This window comes from Mastigoproctus giganteus, chromosome 4 (genome assembly GCF_048544385.1).
Source record: "Mastigoproctus giganteus isolate SK-2022 chromosome 4, ASM4854438v1, whole genome shotgun sequence".
In the NCBI taxonomy this organism is placed as follows: Eukaryota; Metazoa; Arthropoda; class Arachnida; order Uropygi; family Thelyphonidae; genus Mastigoproctus; species Mastigoproctus giganteus.
Genome location: NC_143578.1, coordinates 184,564,948 through 184,588,234, shown reverse-complemented (window position 1 = coordinate 184,588,234; position 23,287 = coordinate 184,564,948). Strand labels below are relative to the sequence as shown.

Below are 23,287 nucleotides of genomic sequence, written 5' to 3'. Positions count from 1 at the left end.
TCCAAGTATATGATGTCAAAATTATTTTTTGCATCCAGTTCCTTTGTAACCACATCATAGTATCTAATCAAATTGGTCAGACAAGACTTTCCCTTAACAAACCCATGCTGTGTCTGAATTATTACTGCAGTCTTGTCTAGATGATCCTGCAATGCATATTTAACCAGTGACTCCATTATTTTCCCTGAAGCAGAAGTTAAAATAACAGGTCTATAATTATTTGTGCCACTCTTTGAACCCCCTTTGTGAATTGGGGATACATTTGCACACTCCAGTTCATAGGGACCTGCCTTGAATGTAGGGATGCTCTCATAATTATGGCTAAGGGTTCCTTTGTTATCAACTTTAATGATTAACAATCTGATCTTTGGTTTTTTAACACAATTGAAACAAATATTAACACAAATAAACACAATTGAAAATCAATTGAACGCAATTAAAAATTAATTTTGTTTTGTTAATTAATTAAATTAATTGTGTTAATTAATTTTTAATTGCATTTTTTGATTTTTGATTGATTTTGAATTGTGTTCATTTGTGTTCAATTGTGATTAAAAATTGATTTTTAATTGTGTTCATTTGATTTTTAATTATTTTTAATTATTTCTTACTGTAATGTAAGATTTTCGATTTTTTAATTGTTTTCATTTTAATTTCTGGAGAGCATCATACAGAAGTGTTCTACATATCATATTGAAGTAAACTTCTTATTCTTTTACAAATATTAAAATTCAACAAATAACTGAACAACAACAAAGAAATCAAAATTCAAAAATATCTATCATGGTCACGTTATATACCTGCCAACTTTAGAAATTAGAATCCAGAGTACTATTTAGCAGACATCACGTCTTTCAGCAGAAACAACGTTTGGAAAGATTTCTTCAAAATTATTAATAAGTACTTGTTGTATATCATGCAATGCCACAGAAAAATTATGAATGCCATTATGAATTGCAATAAATTGTGTTAAGAGATGGATATTAATTAGTTGTTTATAATGAATTAATTTGAAGTGTGAAATTAATTAACCACATGAATTGTTATCAAGGGAATTTTATTTAGTATAAAATATTAAATTAGTCAAACTCTTACAAGGTAGAACTACTTAATAATTCACCGTTATAGGCCTAATAAGGAAATACCTGGATTGGTTATTAACTGTACATGGAAAAAGGTCTCCTAACAGTTGGTACAATTGGTAATAGCCTTCAAATATTGCAAAATGTTACACTAAAAATAAAAATCACAAAATAACGTAAACACTTGAAGATTTAAAAATTGCAGAGAAAGAAGAAATGGTTTGTAGTGGAGTGCAGGTAGCAAAGTAGGCCCACATGTCCCTATCACTGATTTAGTGAACTGCTTAAGAAGAGCAGGAAATTATAATTTCACTGCATTAAGGCAATTGTGAAATTGCCTTAATGCAATGAAATGAAGAATGTGAAGTACCAGGGCTGCTGCTGCTGCTGCTTGCAGGTTGTACAGGCTTTGCAAAACACAAAGGTGGGGCACCACCCAAAGTTAAATAGTTCACAAATTTTAAATTTTGAAAAAAATAAAAATTACAATGAAAAACTAGAATGATTATTCTCATTTTTGTTTGTACTTATGTTACTAAAAACTTACATCCAAATATAATCCAAAATTTGTTTTCAACTGTAATTGGAAACATAATGATAAAAGTTTTTTTGTTATAAAGGGTTAGAACATAAATAAAATTTATCTTATATTCCAAAATGTATTCCATTAAGTGTTCACTATGTGTGTGTGTGTGTGTGTGTGTGTGTGTGTATGTTCAAATGCTAATTTGCATGTTATGCAGGTTGAAAACCCATTAGAACTCACAAGGAACACCCAATGCCACTATCTGATATCAAACTACAGACCTCAACTGAAGAGGACTTTAGAAATCCTTCCAATCATCAGCAGAAATCAAATCAAACACAGATCTCTCCAAACAAGAGTCAGACAGAAATCTATTGTGCTGAATAAGCTGAAAGATTAAGGTAAAATTTTCATAGAATTAAATAACAGTAGAAAGTTGTTAATAATTGAAATAAGTTTCCTGCATGGGTAAGTGAGACTGATGACTTACGGAAATTCAAAGACCAGCAAAACAGTTCGATAACATTAACTTGTTGTTGTTATTTGGTTTTTAGAAGCATTAGAAACTAAGGCCATATTGCTCCAAGGATATGCGGTGGTCACTCCCTGACATTACCACATCCTCCGTATTTGGTGGTCACAGGCTCGAACCCCGGTCTAATCAAGAAGTGTGTGCTACGCACTGCCACTCCTGCCCACCTGGCTACGGAGGCACCGCGATAACATTAACGACTGGTAGTTCAATACCATTACCTGCTAGGGAGTATATGATGAGAGCCTTATCAATCAATTCGGCCCTGGAATGATTGTGCAAGGCTCAAGGGGTAGAATGTTTTTCAGCCTGGTCTGTACTTGTTAACAGGAGAGACTGCTTCTACAGGGATGGAATACACTTAAATAGAAAGAGTGCAAGAATATTTGCTGATGCTATCGAGGCAATGTTAGGTGGGTCGGAAAACTGCTAGCTTGGGGGCATACAAGAACTAATTGATTAACAGTAGCCACTGACAGAGGTGAAAGTGATTCTTGCACTGCTTCTATTGGAATGAGCAGCAGCCTGGAAAACAGGATGCAGGGTAATTTAGAGACTGCTAGGAGTCATTGTGGTACAACTAAACACATGGGTTGTGTTAGAGTAGCTAAGAATAGGAACAGGTGCATGTATACTTGTGTGCACACCAATGCTAGCAGTTTGGTAAATAAATTTGATGAATTTGAGGTATTGCTCAAAACATCAAAGGCAGATATTGTTGAGATATCAGAGACGTGGTGTCACACAGATATAAGGAATGCACAACTGGAATTTGGGAAATACAATGTGTACAGAAATGATAGATAGGATAGGAAGGGAGGAGGGGTTATGCTATTAGTTAAGAAATACAAAAATCCAAGGAAGTGAAGCCAGTCGACATCACTGGACAGTGCAGTGTCGAGTCAGTCTGGTGTGACATAAGCATTCAGAGATCAAAACTGAGAGTAGGAGTGTGCTATAGACCTAATGACTCTGATGAGTATAATAAGAAACTGTACAGGGAAATAGAATGGGACAGTAAATCAGAGAGTCTTATAATGGGGGGGGGGGGTTTAATTTCCCAGATACTGACTGGAATTTGTGGATTGGTCACTCACACACTAGCAAGGCTTTTGTGGATTTATCGGATGATTGTTTTCTACACCAGCATGTTCGGGAGGCAACTAGAGGGAGTAATACTCTTGATCTGATTATCAGTAGTCATTCTTCATGCATTAAGAATCTGCAGATAAAGGAACCACTAGGTGGTAGTAATCACAGTGTGCTGAAGTGGGATTTACTCAAAGAGGTAACTACCATCAGGGGTAAAGGGAAGGGTTTTTGCTTTCGTAAAGGCGACTACGATGGTCTGACACAGTATTTAAATTTTATACAATGGGACAAACTCATGATGTTACCAACAGCAAATTCAAAATGGGAAGCATTCAAAGAATTTATCTTAGAAGCTACTAGGCTTTACATACCAACTAAGAAATATTGTTCAAGGTTTAGCCTAAATGGATGTCATGGCAGACATCCATTTAGATTAATGAGACATATGGCAGAGAAGAAAAATGCATGGGATACATATAAATTAATGGGTGACATGGAAGCCTACAATAGATATAAGCTGGTCTGTAACCAAGTCACAAAGGAGATTAAGCAGGCAAAGGCAAATTATGAGAAATAATTGGCAAAGGATGCAAAGAAAAACAAAAAAAAGGAGTTCTTTACCTATGTAAACTCTAGAAGGAAAGGAATGAATCAGATTGGTCCACTGGATATTGATGGTTCAACTGTTGATGATCCTGCTCAGGTGGCTAACAAACTAAACGAGTATTTTGCATCTACATTCACACATGAGGAGTTATTCAGGAAGGGAAATGCCAGAGGTGAAGTAATCTCTGGCAGTGATCTAGATGATTTTGTAATAACTGAGAAGAAAGTGGAGGAGAAATTGTTGAGGATAAACATAAAAAAGGCACCTGGGGTGGATGAGATCTATCCAGTTATATTAAAAGAGGCAGCAAAGGAAGTTTTGTTTGTTTGTTATTTGGTTTTTAGGAGCATTAGCAACTAAGGCTATATTGCTCCGGGGATATGCGGTGGTCATTCCCTGACCTTTTCCGCATCCTCCGTATTTGGTGGTCACAGGCTCGAACCCCCGTCTAATCAAGAAGCGTGTGCTACACACTGCCACTCCTGCCCACCTGGCTACGGACGCGCCTCGCAAAGGAAGTAAGCAAACCCTTAGCCATAATTATGAGAGCTTCTTTGGACTCAAGGGAGGTACCCATAGACTGGAGATGTGCAAATGTGACCCCAATTCACAAAGGAGGATCAAAGGCTGACACAAGTAATTATAGACCTGTGAGTTTAACTTCTATTCCAGGAAAATTAATGGGGGCACTGGTTAAAGAAGCACTGCAGGATCATCTAGACAAGACTTCAGTTATAGCTCGGACACAGCATGGTTTTGTTAAGGGAAAGTCTTGCCTGACCAATTTGATTGGATACTACAATGCAGTCACAAAAGAACTGGATGCAGGGAATAACTTTGATATTATATATTTGGATCTTAGAAAGGCTTTTGATACTGTTGCACATAGAATACTGCTGCACAAATTGGAGCAGTGTGGCATTAGAGGCAAATTGCTGCTAGGGATAAAGGGATGGTTGAGAGGGAAAAGACAGAGAGTGGTAATCAATGGACACTGCTCATCGTGGACTAATGTTATTAGTGGAGTCCCTCAGGGTTCAGTGTTGGGTCCATTGTTGTTTTCTGTATTTATAAATGATACTGATGATGGTATATCAAGCTTAATGTCCAAGTTTGAAGAAGATACAAAGGTTGGCAGGGTTGTTAAGGACACTACTGACAGTATGCTGCTGCAACAGTATCTGGAAAGGTTGGGCAAATGGGCTAAGAGGTGGCGAATGAAGTTTAACATTGACAAATATAAAGTACTACATATGGGAAACAGTAACCCCAGAGTAATGTATCAACTCTGTGGTACTACACTGACGGTGGTAGAGAATGAAAAGGACCTGGGGGTAATTGTACAGGCAGATATGAAGTTATCTGAGCAGTGCAGATGGGCTGCAAGGGTAGCTCGTGGTGTCTTGTCAATGATATACCGGAATTTTTCTAGGAGGGATAAGGAGGTGATTATTCCTTTGTATAAGGCAATGGTCAGGCCACACCTTGAGTACTGTATACAGGTCTGGAGGCCTCATTTCAAGAAGGATGTAGAGCTGCTGGAACGAGTACAGAGAAGGGCAACAAGATTAGTGAATGGAACAAAGGGTTGCTCTTAAGAAGAAAGGCTTAAGTTTTGCAAATTACAGTGTCTGGAGACTAGGCACCGGCGAGGTGATCTGATAGAGGTGTAGAATGGTTTGAGCATGCTCAATGCTGATGGGATCCTTCCTCTTGCTCAGAATAATCACCTGAGAGGGCATAAATTCAAATTGAGGAAAGACAGATGTAGGATAGATGTACGTAAATTTGCCTTTAGCCAGCGAGTATTTGGTTGGTGGAACAGACTTCCATCCCTTTTTGTGGAAGTTGATATCCTAAATAAATTTAAGCCTCAGCTGGACAAGTATTTCGAACGAACGGAGGGGTGAAATGGGAGTTGGTTTTTTTTTTTTTTTTGGCTGATGCTGCATAAGCTTGCTTTCTTTCATCATATGCCTCTACTAATGCTAATACTAAAGAGAGAAAAACAAAGTTTTTTAATTTTTTTTTTTATGCAGAGTATGCTTGGCTCCTTTGCACCATGCGGTTAATACAAATGCTATATATTTTTGTATTCTAAGCATTTTATTGCACTGGGGGGTGGAAGAAGTCTTGCACACACATATATTAATTAAACAACAAAATTAAAACTATTTATGGAATCCAGAATTCTATAGCATTCTTAATTTCTGTAATGTCCTTCTCAAACTATATTAAAATTACTTACATACACATTCACAAAAATTTAAAAGATATTCAAATATAAATCAGTTAATATGATATCCATTTAAGTCTAAACCTCGAACAATATTTCTTCATTGGTATAAAAAGTTCATCAGTTTCTACAATTACTTCCATGATATAACCATATCAATATCATTAACATAACTGAAAACTGTAAGCAGCCTAGCACAAACCCTGTGGAACTCCATTTATAACATTTGTTCATGTAAAGTAACAACCACTTATAACTACTACTTTCTATCACTTAACCATCCAATTATCCTTAGTAGTGTCTTGTCTCTTATTCCACAGTTCTTCATTTACACAACAATCTTTTATTGAGACTGTGTCCAGTTTTTCTGAAATCTAATTAAATTATGTTAAATTACTGTACAGCCTGTTTCATTATGGAAACCCACATAGCACCTGATCAGAGTGGTCAGGCATGGTAACTTCTTAATAATTACTGGACTGTCTTACAGCTTCATGCATATTGAGATGATCTCGTATTACCTCTTTAACAATGACTTCTCTACCAGGCAGGTTTATGACCCTTTCTTGTAGAGAAGTCAAATATCCAAATCATTACTCCCTCCATCCTTGGAACCAACCTTGAGAACTAGACATTTGCAAAATGATCTTTAGTATTCTTCTGAATATAAGTATGCTCTCATTATTATAGCTAAAGTGCTGTTACCTGTTTTGTAACAGCACTTTAGCTGGAATATTCCATCATCTGTAAATGCCTTGTTCACTTTTAGCTACAATCATTTCTCTGTCAGTGTAAGATCATTTCTATAGTCATTTTTCTCAGTCAATACAGGATAACTTCTGTTATCCCTCCATATCTAAAAGCTACACATGTGGATGTAGGTGAAAAACATTTATTCAGATTATCAGCCAGGGCTGTCCAAAGGTACTTGTACTTGTGGGCCTGGATGCTAAGGGGGTTAAGGGACCTCATTTATTTATGTTGAGATTTCGATGGCTCCCTCGATTGGGGCCCTTGTTTGGCACACCAATGCACTCCCCATTTGAATCTAGTTACTTTGTTATTATAACATAGTAGTTAATCAGATTGGTCAGACAGGATCCCTCCTTAACAGACCCCCTGCTGTGGCTTGTTAAGGAGGTATTTAGATTTCAGTAAAGCTTTTGACACCTCTTCATGAAAGACTGCTGTACAAATTGGAGAAGTGTGGCATTAGGGGAAGTCACTGCTATGGATAAAGGGATGATTGAGTGGTGGCAGAGGGTGGTCACAAATGGGTACTGCACTTCATGCACTTATGTTATTACTGGAATCTTTCAGTGTTCGGTTCCTTACTTTTTACAATATTTATTAATGATATTGATGAAAGGCACATTGAGCTTACTGTCTCAATTTGCAGATGATACAACAAGTGTATTGTTAATGAGAGGAATCAAGACATACTACTGCAGCAAGACCTAAAAAAGTAGATGTGCTAAGAAATAGCAATTGAAATTTAACATTGGTAAATACAAGGTATTACAGTAGCAGTAATCCCAGAATAATATACAAATTCGTCCACACTCAGTGGTGGAACATTGGAAACCTAGAGTTAACTGTACAATGTTACATGTTTTTCTGAGAAGTGCAGAGAAGCTGCTCATGGAGTTCTGCTAATGATATACAGGAACTTTGCCAGTAGGGACAAAGAGGTGATTATCCTTACTGTGCAAGTCAATGGTTAGGCCACCTCTTGAGTAATATATTCTGGTATGGAAGCCTATTTTGAAGATATGGATCTGTTGTAATAAGTGCAGAGAAAAGCAACCAGATTAGTAAAGAACACAAAAAGAGTACTCTTATGATAAAAAGATGTAGGTCCAGGGGCTCACATCTGGTGAGTATGGGCTTGGCACACCCAGGGTCCTGAGCTGGATATCATCATTCTTCTCTTTCTTGGTGATTCCCTTCTACTTCTCTCTCTCTCTCTCTGGGTAATTCAGAATTTTTTTTTTTTTTTTTTTGGCTGGTGCAGCATAAGCCTCAGGCTTCCTTGCACCATATGGGTAATAATAATAATAATAATAATAATAATTGCTGCACTTGGAAAATAGGCAATTGTGAAGAGACCTGATTGAAGTATTTAAGGGTTGCAAAAATTGGATTTCACCCAGAGAACAACTAATTTCTGGAACAAATTTGCATTTGGTGTTGTGGGAGTGCATTAGACGGAAGGAGGAATTAGACAGAATGTTAGAAGGGAGTGAAGAAATCAGGTGGGTGAGAGTTTTTTTTTTTTTTTTTGGCTGATGCTATAAGTTTCCTTCCTAGCATCATTTACCACTAGTAACACTAATCTGCGATTAAAATTTAACAGCAAGCGAGCAAATTGAACACTGACCGTATTTATGACAGTCATAAATGTCACGAGAAAAGATTCACATACTAACCATTCAATCGGACTGCCAACTACCAGATGTCACTAATTACGAACCATCAATCCTTAAATCTAAAACATTAACTTTTTTCTTTTTGAGCTAAAATAGTTGCCCTATCATTTTTCCAACAGAGCTCGCTTCAAATTACGAATGTATATTCGAATGATGAAGCCTATGCATCACAAACAACTCCAAAAAAGAAACCATTTGTCAATAAATAGGAAAAGCAATGTGGAACAACCAAATATTACTCTGAAAGCGTCATCAATGACGTCATAATGCGTCCCATATGAACACAGAATGAAAAGAAAACTCACGTGTCTACAGGTATGCGTACTAAATTACTGAAAATGAACGGCTCCAGTGACACAGACACTGTGAGAGTCATATATTTTCAGTAAATTTCAGACTATATGACAGCCTCTATCTCCCAACAGCTTTTTGTTTTCCAAACTTTCCTAAACAAAAAGCAATGTTCGCAATTTCTAATATTGTACTGATTTCGGCAATCATGCAGTTTAATGTCTGGAGTCAGGATCAGCTCGCAAGTCACCGCCAGCTCCAACCTGTCGTGAATCCTATTCTGACGGAGCAGTTCCGACTTGACTGACAATACAGTGCACTCCCGCTAATCCGAACCCCGGTAATCCGAACGTCCGCCTAATCCGAACACGTTTCGGTCAGCGGAGAGGAAATTTTTTAGTTCGCAAAATATATGTTAAATACGTTAAATTTAAATGGTATTAATGGTACAAAGACATTTAGAATTCCACAAAAAATTGTATTTTATTGTAGTACTGTACTAATACAAAATTAATAAATCAGTGTTTGACATGCCTATTAAAACTACAGATCAATACTTATACACCGAAACAGGAACAAAAGCCATTTTTCAAAAGTAACAAACTCTGTTAATTTCTTTTGACGTAACGATGAAAATCGATTAGAAAATGCTATGTTTTGCCACCGGTTACCCTCTCCCACAGCTCAGCAACCCAATATACAACATCTTTTAAGTTCACTTGTTTCATTTTCTCATGTAAAGAAAGTGAATTGGTGTTATCTTCTATCAAGGACCTAAGATATTTCTTTCTGTATGCAAGCTTGATAGACTGTAACACCCCCTGGTCCATGGGCTGTAATAACGGTGTTACATTAGGCGGTAAGAAAGCTGCCTTTATATCCCCTGATGTAAACTCGGAAACGTCTGGGTGGGATGGCGCATTGTCTATGAGGAGAATGGCGCGAGGTGGCAAATCATTTTCATTGCTGAAACGTTTCACTGCTGAGACAAATTGATTATGAAACCACTCAATGAAAAGCTGTCCGTTCATCCAAGCTTTTTTTTGACTTTTGTAATGAACTGGAAGATTGTTAATGTTCATATTTTTAAAAGCGCTCTCGGCTTCGCTGATTTAATGATCATCATCAAAGATAGCTTGTGATTTCCTGAAGCATTACTTCAAGCTATCAACGTCACACTCCTTATTCATTTTAAAATCTGGGGTACGTTATTCGGCTAATCCGAAATTCTGCTAATCCGAACAGGGCTCGGTCCCAATTAGTTCGGACTAGCGGGAGTCCAGTGTAATTTGTATACATCACACATTGCAGTGTTACGTGCTCGCAGTAATTTTTTTTTCTCTTATCTGTCGATTTGATTTGACATTAACACATATCCCTTTCTACTTAAAGTTAATGGGTATACAGGCCCATTCTGATTATAAGTGATTTTTTTTCCCGCAGAAGGTTCTTATAACAGAAAGGTAAGCCTACAAGGACCTTAGGATTGAAAGGCATATTAGCATTAGTTGAGGCATATGATGCAAGAAAGCAAGCTACTCCGGGGGCTCGCATCTGATGAGTATGGGCTAGGCGAACCCAGGGTCCTGAGCTGGATATTATCATTCTTCTCTTTCTTGGTGATTCCCTTCTCTCTCTCTCTCTCTCTCTCTCTCTCTCTCTCTCTCTCTCTCTCTCTCTCTCTCTCTCTCTCTCTCTCTCTCAAGGTAATTGAGATTTTTTTTTTTTATTTAGCTGGTTCAGCCTCAGGCTTTCTTTCACCATATGACTAATAATAATAAACATAACGGCCGAGCCCTCTAGCTAGAACTAGAACGCAAGAAAATCAAGGGGACGTACAAGAGATGAGAGAGTGGGAGATTTGGGAAGAAGTAAAACGGACGATCAAGAACTCTCACAACTGGCGAACTCCAGGAATAGATAACGTACACATCTATTGGTACAAGAAGCTCACCTGTACGCACAAGTAACTGGCAGAGCAGTTCACTCGAATGATAAGGCACCCAGAGACAACCCGAAGTTTCTCACTCAGGGAATCACATATCTGAATCCTACAGACGAAGATACAAGAAATCCGGCGAAATACAGGCCAACAACCTGACTCACAACGACGTGCAAGATCCTGACCAGCTGCATAACCAGGAAGATATCAGACCACTTGGAGAGCCAGACCATAGTGGCCGAACAGCAAAAAAATCAAATTATTATATATTAGGGTTTCCCGTAAATGATTACATATACCCGTTTTTATGTGTTATGTCTGCAAATTGCGTGTGTTCTCTGGTAGATTTGCCTGTTTTGCTGGACGAAAAACCACAGTTTCTGGGGGGAGGGGGGAAACCTTGCTGTCCACGCCTGAGACCGATTAAATCAGCCAGGGAGGGAAAAAAGCCCATTAAAGTTCCTCACGTCATCGACGGGATTCGAACCGAGGCCTTTTCCACCTGGTGTGGAGAGGACGGTGACGAAACCACTGTGCTGGCCGTGGCCACTGTGCAAGCGGTGAGCAATGGATGCAAGGAGCAATTAACCATAGATGCCGCAGTTATAGAGAAAGCCTCCAAGAAGCGCCGCAACATGTGCACAGCCGACATCGCTTACCGCAAGGCATTCGATTCCGTGCTTCATAGCTGGCTAATAGAGGCGCTGAACATTTACAAAGTCAATCCGATAGTGACAACCTTCCTAAGAGGAACGATGACAAAATAGAGTACCATCTTTAAGGTCGAGAACATCAAAACCAGGCCAACTCCCATCAGGAGAGGAATCTTTCAAGGAGATGCCCTGAGCCCACTGTGGTTAGTCGGTCTCAGGCGTAGATAGCAAGGTTTTTTCCTAGGAAACTGGTGTTTTTCGTTCGGAAAACAGACAAATCGATCATAGAACACACGCAATTAACAAACACAGACACCGCACAGCAGATGAATTTAATTATTCGGGTGGCCTAAATATAATAGTCAGTAGTTAGTTAGACCACTGTGGTTCTGTATAGCACTTAACCCACAATTCCCCATGCTATATCCGCACTTGCTGCTGTTGAGCATAGTGATTTGCACCAGGAAAATTGTATGTACTATACATACATACAATTCACCATGCTCAACACCAGCAAGTACGGATATAACCTCAAAGAAGGAAGAACCTGTACATCCTCACCCACATGTACATGGATAACATCAAGCTCTACGCGGGAACCGAGAAACAGCTCCAGCAACTACTCCGGATCACTGAAGAATTCAGCAATGATATTAGGACAAATGCAAGACCCACGGATTGCACCAGGGAAAAATAGTCAACCGAAACTACCAGCTGCTGACTGGTAAAGAGATCGAAGCCATGGCAGAGGAAGAGGCCTACAAATACTTGGGGATGATGCAGGATCAGCAGTTACAGCACAAGAAAATTAAGGCCTGCCTGACTGAAAATGCCATCAGAGACTCAGAAGCCTGCTGAAAGCAAAACTAAACGGAGGGAACGCAGTTAAAGCAATAAACACCTATGCACTCCCAATAGACTGGACTAACACCAAGCTGGAGGATATCATGAGAAAGACAAGGACAATGATGACCAAAAGCGGACCCGAAGTCAGCCGTGGAGAGAATGACAACTGCCCGGGAAGAAGGAGGAAGGGGCCTGATAGACCTCATCGAGCAACAGAAAACAGCGATTGCTAACATGAAGGATTACTTCCAGAAACACACCAGGCCATAAGGAAGACAGACAAGCTGTATACCCCACTGAACCTAAGCGAGGAGTCCCCTCCCAACCAGGAGACACAAACGAAGCTAGAAAAGGCAGAGAAGACACTCCAGGGCAGACACTACAATGATCTCCATCAAGATCACATAGCTAAAATTGCTTCCAATGCCTAGCTCACGAGCGAACACTCTTTCCTGAGACTGAAAGATTCATTCTCGCCATCCAAGACCAGGTAATCAATACCAGAAACTATAGAAAATACATCACCAAGGAGCCCGAAGTGTCCGATGACACATGTCGACGATGCCACCTGACCTCAGAAACGTTCCAACACATCACTGCGGGACGCAAGGTGATCACCAAGGCAGAGTACACTCATAGATACGACCAGGTAGCCAGAATAATACATCAGAAGTTAGCAAGGATTTACCAGTTAATCGAAGAAGTGTACAGTACTATAAGTACGAACCCCAGGCAGTACTAGAGACCCCAACCCACAAGCTGTACTGGGATGGTGCCATAATAACGGATAAGACAATCCCGCACAACAGATCGGATATAAACCTTGTGGACAAGAAGAAAAAGGCTACCTATCTGATTGACATAGAGGTACCCAACACTGGCAACCTGCAGAAAATGGGAGGAAAATTAGGAAGTACACGATCTTTGATCTCCTATCTTAAGTTCGTGTACTTCCTAATTTTCTTCCCATGTGGCATATGCAGCAAATTTCGACCATCCCGATCATCGTGTCAACCACAGGTATGTGGTGGACACGATGATCCAAGTACCCTACATAACAGCCTAGTTATGTAGGGTATTTGGATACCCTACATAACAGCCAAATACCCTACATAACAGTCTAGCAGCAATAGGTCTCCCAGCGAACACCTACAAGGAACTCCAGAAAGTCGCAATCCTGAACACCTGTAGAATAGTCAGAGAGTTCTTTGACCAACAGTAACACCAGACATAACAACAACCACCCTGTGTATTTGGTAGCAATACCCGTCACGAGGTGGAACCAACCCCCAGTCAGGGAGAGATAATATAAGATCAATAATAATAATAATAATAATAATAATATAGCATCAGCAAAAAAAAAAAAAAAAAAAGTTCCCATTTCACCCATCCGGTAGCTCCAAATGTTTGTCTAGTTCGGCCTTACATTTATTTAAGCTATCAACTTCCACAACAGATGGTCTCTTCCAGCAATCAACTACCCTCTGGCTAAAGGCAAACTTCCACACATCTATTCTTCAACCGTCTCTCCTCAATTTTAAACTATATCCCCTCAGGTTCTTAATCAGAGCAAGCAGAAATATCCCAACAGCGTTGAGCCTTCTCAAACCATTCAAGGCTTTATACACCTCAATCAGATCACCTCGCAGGTGCTTAGTCTCCAGATGCTGCAAAATGTGTCTTATGCGTTAATTGGTAACACTGCAATGTTGCGATGTATACAAATTATTACAAATTATATAAAATATAGTCATATTATTATTATTATTATTATTATTAGGTAATACAAAATGGCAGTGTTATAATTAATTAAAAATTAATAATAATTACCTATTTCCATTGTTGTTTTTATAACTATCTACTTTTATTTTTATAATTAAATTCTTAAGTAGTCAGGAAATTGTTTTTTATTCTTTTTGAAAACGCGTTGAAATAACTATTTTCCCAGAATACAGATAAGAGAAAAAAATATTTACAGCGAGTACTTAGTACATTGCCAGTGTATAGACAGGCAGATATAGTGAGTGCAGTGCATACTCAGTCAAGTCGGAACTGCTCCGTCAAAATAGGATTCACGACAGGTTGGAGCTGGCGATGACTTGCGAGCTGACGGTGACTCCAGACACTAAACAGCAGGATTACCCTGTTTTTATATCAAGACTTGAAAAGGAGAATTTTTCGAATAAGGAAATGTTAACAAAACATTTTATTTTTAATAATCAAGAATGTGTTAATAATCAAATTAAGGGCAAAAGCAACTTACGGTACCATCTCTCACTCATTGTGCACAAATCTCCTCGCTAGATTGTTCAGGTCTTCATAATGCCTTTCTGCCCGTGTTTCAATCCTTTTTCGGATGAGATCCGAAAAAGGATTGAAACATGGGCCTAGGTAGTGGGTATACATTTTAAATAAAAGCAATATACTTCTCCATTGGAGGAGTTCTTTATACTCAGAGTCGTGCACAACCACCAGAAACTCGTGTCGAATTTCCAAGTTCTTCCACAATACGAGATGTATGTACCTAAGTAGCAAATTCAGTTCGTTCACAACAACATGCACAAAGAGTATATGCTTGACAGGTACTTTATGGGAATTTTTCAGTCCGTGGTTGAGTTAGTCGGTCTCAGGCGTAGATAGAAAGGTTCCCCCCAACCCCAGGAAACTCGGGCTTTCGGTACAACAAAACAAATCGACCGTAGAACACACGCAATTCACGAACATAATATACTTGATTAAAAATCAAATTATTATTTTAGAGTTTCCCGTTGTTGTTTTGTTGTTGTTTTGGTTTTTAGGAACATTAGCAACTAAGGCTATATTGCTCGGGAATATGCGGTGGTCATTCCATGACCTTTCCACATCCTCAGTATTTGGTGGTCACGGGCTCGAACCCGGTCTAATCAAGAAGCGTGTGCTACGCACTGCTGCTCCTGCCCACCTGGCTACGGAGGCGCCAGGGTTTCCCGTATTTGTGTCTGTAAATTGCGTGTGTTCTGTGATCGATTTGCCTGTTTTGGTGAACGAAAAAAAAGCTGTTTCTGGGAAAGAAACTTAGCAATCTATGCCTGAGACCGACTAACTCAGCCACGGAGTGAAAAAAAAAAGCCCATTAAAGTTCCTCGGTGGAAAGGGCCTGGGTTCAATGAAATTCGAACCCAGGCCCTTTCCACCTGCTGTGGGAGGACGGTGACGATACTACTGTGTTAACCACGCAGACAATAAACTTGGTTGGGTGAATTAATAACTGGATGACTCTAGTATGACATTTATTTATGACTTTTCAAATACAATTATGTATTATACACCATTTTTCCAAAAGCACGCGGATTTCTTAAAAATAAACCATACTCCATTAATGAACTCCGGAATAAGTTAACAATGGCGTTCACACTAGAAGAAAGCAGAGTAACGAAATACAGTAGATGAGTCGAGGCGTCCAACTAATCGAAATTCCAATTAAGAAATCAATCTGTTTCAGTCAAACAAAAAGAAACGGAAAGAGCTCAGATTAAACGGGTACAGTCAGTATACATTGAATACTGTCAACCAGTGTTTTAGGCAGAGCACAAGGAGAGATAAAATAAAATCTTCATATTACGGTTCAGGAATAACCTCATCCACCCATCTCGGTTATGTCTATAACTTGCGTCTCTTCTTTGGTCGATTTGCCTATTTTACTGGACAAAAAACCAAGTTTCGGAAAGAAAAAACCCTGCTACTCCAACTAAGGCCGGCTAAATCGGTCACGGAATGAAAATTTCATAAATATAGTAAGCTTAACGTGAGAAAGAAAACAAATAGCCCATAACAGAAGCAATAAGTTCTAAAAAAAGAGTAAAGGAAAAGTAAGCTCAGTGAGCTAAATCAATGCACGAAACATCGCATAACACAATCAATATAAAACGAAGAGTGAAAATTAAATTCACAAACTGGTACAAGATTTTTTTTTTTTTCAGCGAACTTTCCATAACTGCCGCTAGAAGCGCTCTCCCTGATTGCAACTGAGCAGACCCTGTGTGCTCATCCAGTACTTATCAATCTATTATTGCGTGAAGTTTTTTTTAGATGCCGAAGTCCGGCCACATCCCCCCTATTCACAATAATTAGCTCAGTGTGATTTCTTCCTGTTTCCAAGTCTGTAGAAAGCTTTAGAAGGTAAGAATTACGCGTCTGACACAACGATGCTCGCAGATCCAGAACGGGAGCATTTCGCAATCTTTCATAAAGATTGCCTGCATGAAGCATTTAATGCGTAGGTACGACGGTGGAGAATGTGCATTTCGAGAAGGAGAAATCCACAACAGATTCAGATGATGATAATTAAGATAAGATCTTGCACCAGTCAGCGAATTAAATTATCACCCCCCCCCCCTCGTACATTCATTACATACACTCACCAGTGATCACTGAATTATAACCATTTACCTAATACCGAGTTCGGTCACTGTTCTCACAGATAAGAGCCACTATTCGCCTAGGCATTGACTCCACTAGAGGTCTGATGAGGTCTGTAAGGATCTGCAGTCACTCTGCCTGCAAGGTTGTCCACAGTTTTTCGGAATAGTTGACGGTTGTGTCTACTTCCCGTTCCGAAACACCAGGCATGTTCAATTGGATTGACGTCAGGTGAATTTGGAAGAAAATGAAGATGGGTGATATCTTCACTGTATTTCTAGAACCGCTCATACAGAGTGAGGAGCCCTCGTGGGTAGCACAGTTGGTTGAATCGCCGTCCTCCCAACACCGGGTAAAAAAACCTTCAGTTCGAGTCACATCGATAACGAGAGGAATATTTAGGGGCATTTTTTTACAACGCGGCTGAGTTAGTCGGACTCAGGCGAGGGTAGCATGATTTCCTCTCCAGGAAACTCCGGTTTTTCGACCAGCAAAAGAAAATCGACCACAGAACACACGCAATTTACAGAAAGTATACATGGAGCAATACGGCCTAGTCGCTAATGATCCTAAAATCCAATAACAACAAAAACCTGAAAAAGACCTGGAAAAAAAAAAGTAACATGCCAGTGTGCACACGGTCTCCTAAGGGCTTTCGGTAGACCTCAGCAGTAAGACATATGGGGGAAACTCTGAAGACCGCAAACAAGAACTAGAAACAAAAAACTAAATCAAAAAAACCAAACTATTATATTAGGCCACCCGAATATTTAAATCATATGCCGTGCTGTGTGTCTGATGTCTGTTAATTGCGAGCGTTCTATGGTCGGTTTGTTTGTTTGGCTGGACGAAAAAACCCCAATTCCTGGGGGGGGAAATCTTGCTATCTAAGCCTGAGACCGACTAACTCAGCCACGGAGTGAAAAAAGCCCATTAAAGTTCCTCGCGTCATCGAAGGGACTAAAACCCGGACCTTTTCAACCCGGTGTGGTGAGGACGGTCACGTGCTACCCGCGTAGACAAGAACTAGAAACAAAACCTCACCAGTTAAACGTTGGTCCATACGCACCAGGGGTACAAGTTCTTCTCAGCAAAACATATCCCATAACAAGCAACCACCGTCAACTCTCTGGTTATTGGGCACCATGCATTGTGAGCCCATGGATTCGTGTTGCTTTCGCATCACATGAAGGCGTTTGTAGGCGTGTTGCACTGGTATTTAGTCTCATCCGACCACCACTCTCGTTTCACAGTGTCCAACTAACATGTAGTTGACACCACAGGTATTCGCCATGGACGATCAGTGGGGAGGAGAGGGTGTCCTTTGTGTCGTGTGCTGTGGAACCCCATATGTCTGAGTGTGCAGTACATCGTCATTTTGGATATTGTTCTTGCATTCCCTATATTATATCGCCATGCTAACTGTCGCATAATGAGCTGCCGTTGAGCCCATACAACGCGCTGATCCCTTCGCTCACAACGAACTACTACATCGCGTATTTTTTTAAATTTGTTTGACCCGACCGCCACCATTCTTTGAACACCTTAACCAACTGACAAACGTGCCATTTCCAATATGGAAGCACGCGACACGCAAGCTCCCACAGTCAAACTCTTTTGAAACTTCGTTATATCTTTACTGCGTCCATAACTGCTACTTTATCACTTTACCTGCACGACCAGATGCAAATTACCAATGCCCTAACTTATACAGTTGTTCACCATTTTGGAATACGAGCTATTTGGCCTAGTACAATATGGATGCGGTGATCATAGTGCAGTGATCACTGACTGTATATATAAATAATTTATTTAAAAACAAATTGTGTGGTATGAGTTTTATTGTAACAAATAAAATGACTCCGAGAACCTGTTAAGTTTACAGGGAGACCGTTAGTAACTAATCAAGTCATTTAAAGGTCTAGTTACCTTAAATTCCGTATAGTTCATTGAATTTTTCAAAGAAACGGAAACTAGAACTGCAACAACCAACTTTTTGTTAGGAGCATCAGCGACTATATACTGTCTGTAACTTGCATGTGTTCTGTGGTCGACTTTCTGTTTGCTAGACGAAAAACCCGAATTTATTGAAGAAAAACTATGCCACCCTCGCCTGAGACCGCCTAACTCATGTAGGGGCTCACAGCAGGTAAGAATAGACTTGGTACACCCAGGTTCCTGAGCTGGATATCATCATTCTTCTCTTTCTTTTTGATTTCTTTTCTTCCCCCACCCTCTCTCTCTCTCTCTCTCTCTCTCTCTCTCTCTCTCTCTCTCTCTCTCTCTCTCTCTCTCTCTCTCTCTCTCAGGGTAACTCAGAAATTTTTTTTGGCTGGTGCAGCATAAGCCTCAGGCTTCCTTGCACCATATGGCTAATAATAATAATAATAATAATCAGAGAGAAATAATAATATAATAATAATAATGTTGTAAAAATGGCCAGTAAAAATTCCTGACGTCATCGACGGGAGTCGAACTCAAGTCTTTTCCACCCAGTGTGGGGAGGACACCGATTCTACCAACTGTGCTACCAAAAGGGCGCATGCAATAGGAAGTATGATACTCTGGAACTTGCGGTTTTCCAGTTGTGAAAACACGAACTTGTAGCTTGTAAGATAATAGATTTCCTGGGAAAATCCGCATCCGGAAAGTTTAGGACCCTCAACCACCAGACAGCATTGAATGCTCTTTGAAATCGATAAAGTTGTCAAAAACATACATGGCCTCTGAGCCTGTTTACTGCCTCTAAGATCTTAGTTAATGCATCAGTCGTGAAGCTCTCAGGCTTGAAGCCTAACAGAAGGGAGGATTCCGGAACCTTTGCATCATTTGCGGGATAACAGCAACCTCTCAAAGATCTTTCCTGGAATGCGAAATAGGCCATTTGAAGAATAATCCTTTGAGGCGTCTGTAGGTTGTGCCTGGACCTTAGGAATAAATCACAGGTTTGTATGTTTCCATTGGGGAAGAATGGTACATTCACTCCAGCAAGTGATAAATAATTCGAGCACGTTGTCAGGAAAGATGGATCAATGTCGTTTGAGAGGCTCATTCTCAATCAGGTCGTGACCAGGTCCTTCCCATTCTCGATTTTTGAGATCGCGGCTGCCACCTCATCCAGGCCGGAGAGGTCATCTGAAACGAAAGTTGATATATGGAGTTGTCTGTTATGATGCAGTTGAGTGTCAAAGTAGGAGTTTGGGATGACCTGGATGAAGTGTGTCTAGAATGCGGTTTATGTTTGATGCCTGGTAGTCTCTGCAGACTCAGCTGTTCAAATATAGTAAACTTCTGCTGTAGCCAGCTTGAGAAGGCAGTGAAGAAAATAACTGCTGAGTCAACGATAGACTTCCTAGGAACATTTATATGATATAGCATTAGCAAGGGCAAATGATGCAAGAAAGCAAGCTTATATAGCATCAGCCGAAAAAAAAAAACCACATCCCCTTCTTATTTCACCCATTCACTCGCTCCAAATGTTCGTCCAGTTTGGCTTTGAATCTGTTTAAGCTATCAACATCTACAACTAAATATATTTAATAGGTTACTATGTACATTCAGTTTTTAAACGTATAAAGTGCCTAGCATATAGAAAAATCTTACTCTAGATAAGGATTGACGTTAGACTCAAGTAACAAACGAATAATGAGTATGCATTTGGATAAATATATGAATAATGATTATCCAACTGTAAATATAATTGTACGCAGATCAAGGTATAGTATCGATTGAAGACAGATTTGAACAAATTGAGCAACCTACTGCTATTTTATACGGTCGATCTGTCAACCCGCACTGGACCAGTGTGGCAGATTATGGTCCATTTCCCTCAACATAAATTGTTTGAAGAGGCTTCCATTTTCAGTTGCTATTCAGCAGATAGAAGTTTCACCAAATTGAAATAAATAAAATAACTATCTAAGAACTACAGTGACTCAAGAGAGGTTATCTAATTTGGCATTACTGTCAAGAGAACACAAATAATGTGAAAATTTTGATTATTAACATAGCATTAGCAGAGGCATATAATGCAAGAAAGCAAGCTTATATAGCATCAGCCAAAAAAATAAAAATAAAAAATAAAAAACCTTCCCGTTTCAACCATCCATTCAACATAATTATAACAACATAATTCGTGATCTTACTGTCTACTCAATATAATAATGAAGGAAAGTAAAATAATTTAAATGGAAGAAACATATGACGTTGCCGAATGGTCAGGAATGGGGTGCAGTAACAAACGCTCTCTAAGCAAACCGGGGTTCGAGCCCGTGACTGCTAAATACGATTAACAATTTGTATTGATTGATTTATTGTAAACTCTGGTGGTCCTGCCGGAGTAAGAACATGAATTATGTATGCCTCTATTTTATTACTCATCCAAACATCGCCGGCCCATCAACAGAACAGCCAAACATAGCACAATAATAATTAAATGCAGTCGCCTTTGATATTTTGACGACTTTCAGTCAGGGCTGTAGTGGACAGTATATACCCCTGGACTTTTTTAGGTGAATATTGTATAGCTTCTGGCTTTTGAAAGACTTGGAAAAACAAACATTATTAAAATATTTCCTGAAAATTAAAAAATAAATTTATTAGCATTAGCAGAGGCATATGATGCAAAAAAGCAAAACTTAGAGTATAGGCAAAAAAAAAAAAAAAACCTTCCCATTTTCCCCATTCATTCACTACAATGGTTCTGCCTTAAACTTACTTAAGTTGTTGACCTCCACTAAAACATGGAAGTTTGTTCCAACTAACTACCTACTGGCTAAAGGCAAATTTCCACACATCTATTCTACAATTGTCTTTCCTCAATTTGAATTTATGTCCCCTCAGGTAATCTGAGCGAGAGGATGAATCCTATCAGCATTGAGCTTGCTCAGACTATTCAAAACCATTCAATTAGATCACCTCGCAGGTGCCTAGTCTCCAGAAGCTGCAATTTGCAGAATTTGAGCCTTTCTTGGTAACAGCAACCGTTTTTTCCACTCACCATCTCGTTGCCCCCTTCTCTGTACTCGTTCCAGCAGCCCTACATCTTTCCTAAAATGAGGCTTCCGGAGCCGTAAAGAGCACTCAAGGTGTGGAATGACCATTGCCTTATACAATAGGACAATAATCGTCCTTATCCCTGCTAGGAAAATCCTATATATCATTGACAAGACACCATGAGCTACTCTTGCAACCTGTCTGCACTGCTCAGAAAACTTCATATCTGACTGCACAATAACTCCAGGTCCTTTTCATTCTCAACTACCCTGAGTGTAGTACCACCCAGTTGATACGTTATTCTGGATTAACTGCTATCCATACGTAGTACTCTACATTTGTCAACGTTAAACTTTAGTTGCCACCTTTCAGCCCATCTGCTCTTCTTTTCCAGATCCTGTTGCAGTAATGTACTATCTTTACTCTTAATAACAGCCATGCCAATCTTCGTATCGTCTGCAAACTTGGACATTAACCCTGATATATCTTCATCACTGTTATTGATAAATATAGAAAACAACAATGCGGCCACGAACATTAGTCCACAAAGAGCAGTGTCCATTAATTGCCACTCTCTGTCTTCTCTGACTCAACTATCCTTTTATCCATTGTAGCAACTTTCCCTTTATGCCATACAATTCTAATTTGTTCCATTTGCCACAGTATCAAAAGCTTTCCTAAAATCCAAGTATATGATATCAAAATTTTTTGCATCCAGTTCCTTTCTAACCACATCATAGTATTCAATCAAATTAGTGAGACAAGACTTCCCCTTAACAAACCCATGCTCTGTCAGAACTATAACTGCAGTCTTGTCTAGATGATCCTACATTGCTTCCTTAACTAGTGCCTCCATTAATTTCCCTGGAACAGAAGTTAAGCTAACAAGTCTGTAATTACTCATGTCACCCTTTGTGAATTGCGGACACATTTGCACATCTCCAGTCCAAAGTGTAAAGTGTGTTAGTTGTCTGACGGTCCCAGGGACGGTCCCCATCTCCGCGTTGTATTCTTTGTGAGTGACACAGAACTCTGTGGAGGCCAAAGATTTAAAAAGTGTGTGGGGAGTGGTCTGTTGTCTAGCGTTATGTTCTGTTATTTCTCTGACCATTTAGCCGTTGGGCTCCTATTGGGACCCACCACTGCCCACACCTTGCCACGATGAGGCAGGTCAGGCACACCCAGTAGATTATTTAAGTACTCTGGCAGGCTCCACCACCACCTAATTTCACAGGATTTCAGTGGCAAGCCTAAAAAAAGAGTGTATACTAGATTTACAAGAAAACGATAGAATTTTGACGTTGATTAGAATTTGGCGGCATTGTTAAGGTATGTACTCAGCCGGTTTAGTGAGAGAAGTGGGGGACTGAAGACTGCGGGGAAAACAGACAGAAGAACAGGGACAATAGAGTAGGCATCCACAAAGACGTCAGTTGAGACAAGCCCTATCAGGCGAAGAACAGGGATAGGCAGGGAGGAGAGGAGACAGAGAGCTGTCTTCTCCCTCCCCTGCCCGGGGATGGCGTTTTAAAGAGAACCGGGTTAGAGTACCCAGTTCAGATCGCCAATGGCATGTTGGCAGCAAAGCCACATAATGGCTTCGTCATGTCCAAGTAGTGTCAAATCCGGTAGGAAGGTCAAGCTCCCCATCCTGCTCT

The 23,287-nt window shown here is 39.8% G+C and overlaps 1 protein-coding gene across 3 annotated transcripts in view; it reads right to left on the bottom strand.

Annotated features, from left to right (window-relative positions):
• LOC150087252 (RUN domain-containing protein 1) overlaps positions 1-8,643 on the bottom strand; it is a 295,153-nt gene extending 286,510 nt beyond the window's left edge. For all 3 annotated transcript variants that reach the window (XM_090371915.1, XM_090371918.1, XM_090371916.1), the window contains exon 1: positions 8,505-8,643. The gene's annotated coding sequence lies outside the window, so the exon portion shown is untranslated. The remainder of the gene's footprint in view (positions 1-8,504) is intronic.
• Between the last annotated feature and the right edge of the window lie 14,644 nt (positions 8,644-23,287).